Raw genomic sequence first — 6000 nt, 5'->3', positions numbered from 1 at the left:
GTCTACACTACAAACTTACATTGGTAGAGCTGTCTCTCGGAGGGGTGTGAAAAATCCGTGCCCCTCAGAGCTGTAGCTATACCAAACTAACTTCTTAGTGTCGACAATGCTAGGTCAAGGGAAGCATTTTCCTGTTGATCTTGCTGCCACCTCTCAGGAAGGTGGGTTACCTTTGCCAACAGGAGAAGCCCTCGCACTGGCACCGGTAGTGCCTACACTGAAGCACTACTGTGTTTTAAGTGTTTTCGTCCACAATTGCCAGGTGCTGCCAGGTATGTTAATTGGCTCCTCAGGCCCACATGAGCCTCTTCAGTTCCTGTGGGAGTTGCACAGCCCATCACATACCCACCCCCTCAAGACTATGGGAAGAGACGCCTTCTGCCACAGAGCTGGGCCCGCAGATTGTCTCACTCCTCTTCAAGCTCACCCTCCATGTTCGGCAGTCAGCCTTCTCTTCGGCAGTGTCCAGGTGCCTCTCTCACAGAAACTCTTGGTGCTGCAAAGCGACATGCCGGGCCTGCTCTGCAACCTTTACCTTCTCCTGAAGCCTTATGGTTTCTGCCTCTGCATCCTGTGAGTCAGGGTCTGCAGACCCACTGTGGTCTGCTTAGCTTCTGCGTTCATCCCTGTATCCATCCAGTTTCCCTTTCCGGGAGCCTTCCTCCCCTCTAGTTCCTTCCAACCCACTGCCAAACAGGTCTGTTGAGTAGGTGCCCCCATCATTACTGCCACCTGAGGTCCTCCTGCAGCCACTGTGCTCTACGCCACATGACACCTGGTCCTTCCGCCCCCCCGCCAAGTCCATCAACAGTTTATTAAGCAAAACAGAGTCAAAAAGCCCCAAACCCCCACAACATAGTCCGTCTGAACCCCGTGCATGTAGTCTTTAAAACTCAGCTCCGTTCTCTCCATTCTGGTGTTTTCCACCACACCTGGACTTGTCAGCAGGCCTCATCTAGCCCTTCCCTGGGACAGCCACCCCAGCCCGTCAGTGTGGGGCACAGCCCCACTCTTCCCAGTGGGAACGCTCTCATCTAGGAGCCGTTCATGGGACCCAGCTCTCCAGCAAGGTGACACCAGCAGGTAAGGCCTCTGCTGCTCCACTTCCTTCCACAACTTTCTGGCCCTGGGCTCTGGCTCTGGCTCAGGGCCAGCAGGCATCCTCCTCCGCTGCTGCTCCTCCTGCCTTCAGCCCTCTCCAGCCTTGGCTCTGCCGGCAAGCGAAACCCTTGCTGCTCTCCGGTCTGCAGGCCCCTCCCAGAAACCATCTTCTCTGTGTGACACCTCGCATCTCCTGCTCTCTCTCCCCAGCAGCCCCTTCTCACCAGGCCTCTTAGGGTATGTCGACACAGCAACTAAGACACTCGTGGCTGGCCCGTGCCAGCTGACTCAGGCTCACGGGGCTTGGGCTGTTTCACTGCTGTGTAGACATCTGGGCTCAGGCTGGAGCCCGGGCTCTAGGACTCTGCAAGGTGATTTTTCTTTGCTGTGTAGACGTACCCTTATAGCTCCCAGGTGCTGCCCCACCCTCTTAATTACATGTAACACTATCACAATGCAAAGACTAATAAGAATAGTGACTAGGATTCTTTTTCACAGAAGCCAGGCTGGGTTGTTTTTTTTTTAATCATATTTTGTTCCTCTGTACATAAGTATTATAAAATTCTGCCTTTAGCTATTGTATTCATCATAATACCAAACCTGACAGACTGGCGTCTATAGTAGCACTTCCGAGATCTATAACACAGACATTGACCTATGCACACATTCAGATCTCCTGTATTAGGGTTACATTTTTTATATGACGTATTGCAGAAGCTAACTGCTGTTCCCAGAAAGCATACACAAGAGAGCTTGCTGATTGCTGGTAGACAAAGGCACCTTGGACATCTTGACTTGTGCTATAGAGAAAAGTCAAAGAAAAACGCATTACCACTTATAATTTCTGTTCTCTAACAAATTTATCTAGACAAAAATCGGAGTCTGGTTAAGTAAACATTTATACATAAATTAGAGATGATCTCTTCAGTGATTGGTATGCAGACAGGTCAGTCTCTTGTAAATAATACAATGATGAATTCTATTGTTACAGTGCAAGATAAACCTTCCTACCCTAAACTCTTAAGCAAACTAATCCATACGCGTGAAACCAATCTGTTCATTTTTGTCATATGAGCATTACAGCAATGCCAGTAAAATCAATGCCTGAAAGAAATAACAGATTAATAACATTCTCATGCAGTGCATCTAACTGGGATAGAAACATACAGTATATAACTTCATACTGAACACAACTATACAAATAGTTTGAATAACTCACTTTAATAGAGAACTCAAAGGCAGGCCTATAATGAGCAGCATGTAAGAGAAAATCTAGTACATTATTAATTTCAGGCAATACCAAGTTTTTTCTTATAATTTACATTTTATTAATACTCTCTGTGATAGCTTTTCAGAGCATTGCATCAATTGGAGTACAGTAATTACAATGTATTAAGATTCACTCCATGCCTGAGGAGTGTGGAAGTTCAGCTAAAATGGTTTAAGTAAATGAAACGTAAATCACTATTGACTTGGAGCTGGATTAAATAAGAATTCTGCCCTGCGGGGACTGGATGGCTCAGGGATTCACTAATGGGATACAGAGCCTTTTGCCAATTAAAATTTTGGATCAGTTCAGTATTGGCTGGGTGTCTTGATTGTCTGAAGGCTGTGCTGATTGCCCTGGTGCAATGAAGTGGCAGTCTTCAGTCAATTTTCCAGTGGATAATATCTGCTTGAGTAACACTATCTCTGCACTGGGCACATGAAGCAGGCTCAACAAATAGGTAAAGGCATGAGAACAGATCTGAACTGGAGACTTCAGGTCCGGGCCTTCAGTCAGATCCACGGGAGTAGACTCTGGTGCCCACACTGATCCAAGAGCAGGATCGAGGCCTTCAGGCTGAAAGGTATCTGCTCCCATTGACTTACAAGGGCCAGGTTTTTGAAAGTGCTCAATACTCAATAATTCCAACTGTTCTCCATGGGGGCTGCTGGGAACTGCACTCGTTTGAAAGTCTCGGCCAGTGACCATTTGCTAGCTACTACACGTGTACACACACATGATATAAGGTATGAAAGGGTTTATCAGCATGTTTTTAAGACGACTTCATTATTTGTGAGTATGGAAGCCATGCATGGGTTATGCAGGTCTCCCCAAATGAGTGCTGAAACTGCACGACCCCATCATGTAACCTGTGCATGTCACGTATTCAACACACATGCACTGGATAGGACTTACACTTTTTATCAGGAATCTTTGGTTTGTCTTTAAAGCAGGCACCCTCAGTTACCATGCAGCCAGTTCTACAGGGCTGAATGAAGAGCATTATAAAGAATAAATTGTAAATGTCTGAAACAATAACTCTTCTAGACATAAAATTCAGAGCTCAAGGGTCAAATATGATGGGAAGTTCCAGCACTAGAAACAAATGCTGTGTGTTGCAATGAAAAACTGGGACTGTCTGCTTTCCAGTGGAATAATGCTCCCATTTATACCCCTGCTGTTTCATCAGATATCAGACCTTAAACCTATCACTGGTCCATGACTAATTAACGCCTGTGTATGGTGTTCACTACTGCCAACCTCATGGATCCAAAATCATGAGTCAGGCCTGCAAAATTCAAAAGATTATTAAAAAAAAGAACATATTTGGGGTTGTTTGTATTTACCATCTGGTTTTTGAGCCTTTCGGGTAAAACTGGGGGTATGTTTTTTAACCTTTCTGCACAACCAGGAGGAGCAGAAGCTCTTTGTTATTTCCTAATTAAAGCTGAGATGTTCATGTAATCATACAGCCCCAGGAATTGCACCTTGCGGGAAAGCATCTAACATTGCGAAACTTGCGAAAAAACCATGAGAATTGGCAACACTGGAAGGAGGCAGGGACATCCATATACAGTGGGTAATAGGAAACATTTTCTGTTGGAATTGGATTATTAAGTGGCGGTTTTGAAGTCCAAAAGTTAGAATTGTTCCTGCAGAGATAGATTAGGGAGCAGGTAAGGCACTTGGAGAAATGATAAATAAATTCATCATATGGCTCTGCAGTTTGTCACTTGGATATCACCTTCTAGCATTTTAAATGTCTGAGCAGCTTCAGACAATGGCCAGTTTCAGTTAATCAACCTGTCCGAGAAATGTTTCCTTCTTTTTCCACAGGTAGGACTTAACTCCAAAAACTACACTAACCCAACGCTCAGCATGGGCAACACCTCATGGCACATCAGAGCTAGAAATGGCAACTTTATACCTCTGGAAAAAGGAGATTTCTGGTTTTCCAGTGGGGCCCACAGAACATGCTTTGTGCTCATGCTGAGATTCCAGGCTTTAAAACTGAGCTATTTTCATATATAGGAAAAGTTATTCTAGATAATTTAATTTTCTTCTTCCGCAAGAGTCTGTTCAGTGGGACTCACAGTTAATAAGGAAGTCTGGCTTTAATTAGGAAAGAATAATTAAAAAGAAAAAAGTTAATTAATGCTCTGTGGCCCCAGTCCTGCAAACCCTTATGCTTGAATGCAACCTCTGCTCAGTTAAGTATGTGCATAGTTGCAGGATTGGGGTCGAAATAATTTTGAATTATTTTTGTTGTTAAATATGTGGCATATGTAGAATATATGATGATGTGGTGTGGAGCAAAGATTTCCTTCATTTGCATTCGTTAGTTGCATGCAGAGCTCGCTGGTGACTTTCCGTCTTAGTAGTATGGCAATCATTCCAAACTTATGCTGACCGAAACTTGATTCCACATCATTACATATGCTCTCTCTGTTATTATATATAGAGAGGTGAGTATAATATATAGTCCTATTCTCTCTCAGATGAGTCTTTCTCTCTCCCTTTCACACACACACGCAGGGGCATGTCTCTGTCTATCCATCTAGCCAGAGTTGGCTAAACACAAATGGAGAGCTGCGAGGTTTATTTAGATGACATTTGTCTTTCCTTCTTCACAGAGAATTCTGCCTTACCTGTGTGAATGTCATAGGCCAGAAGCTCAGAGGGTGAACATACAAACATAAGAATGACCATACTGGGTCAGACCAAAGATCCATCCAGCCCAGTATCCTGTCTGCCAACAGTGGCCAATGCCAGGTGCCCCAGAGGGAGTGAACCTAACAGGGTAATGATCTCTCCTGCCATCCATCTCCACCCTCTGAAAAACAGAGGCTAGGGACACCATTCCTTACCCATCCTGGCTAACAGCCATTAATGGACTTAACCTCCATGAATTTATCCAGTTCTCTTTTAAACCCTGTTATAGTCCTAGCCTTCACAACCTCCTCAGGCAAGGAGTTCCACAGGTTGACTGTGCGCTGTGTGAAGAAGAACTTCCTTTTATTTGTTTTAAACCTGCTACCCATTAATTTCATTTGGTGGCCCCTAGTTCTTATATTATGGGAACAAGTAAATAACTTTTCCTTATTCACTTTCTCCATACCACTCATGATTTTATATACCTCTATCATATCTCCCCTTAGTCTCCTAAGGGCCTTTTGTCTATGCAGGCTCTTTCACCGTTCACAGTAATTGCTGCAGGTTCATATAAGCTCTTTGTGGGGAAGCTCAGCCACATGATGCTTACGTGGACTTGGAGTCTGAGAAACCCCATGTGGCCATATGAAGGGGCCCGGATAATTAATGGGGTTCCAGGTTCATTTCACAACACTAAATGGAAAGAGGCAGCAGTACTCAAAGTGGGTTACTAATAGATTTTTCACTTCATTGGCCATTTTGAAAAGTAACAGAACAATTGTTTCGGTGTCACTGAATCTGCATTTTTTCCACCAGAAGAAGTTTTGGCTAAAACATTTCACACAGCTGTAATCATTGCCCTCAAGAGAATGAGGCTCACTCTAAAAAGAAAAACCAAAAAACCAGAAAAAAACCCAGCTGTATTTACACAGGAAAAGGAAATCTGATCAGCTTTCACTCAGAAGTGCTCTGTTTACAGA

The sequence above is a fragment of the Lepidochelys kempii genome, chromosome 4, assembly GCF_965140265.1.
Source record: "Lepidochelys kempii isolate rLepKem1 chromosome 4, rLepKem1.hap2, whole genome shotgun sequence".
In the NCBI taxonomy this organism is placed as follows: Eukaryota; Metazoa; Chordata; order Testudines; family Cheloniidae; genus Lepidochelys; species Lepidochelys kempii.
Note: the sequence above shows the minus strand (reverse complement) of the source record.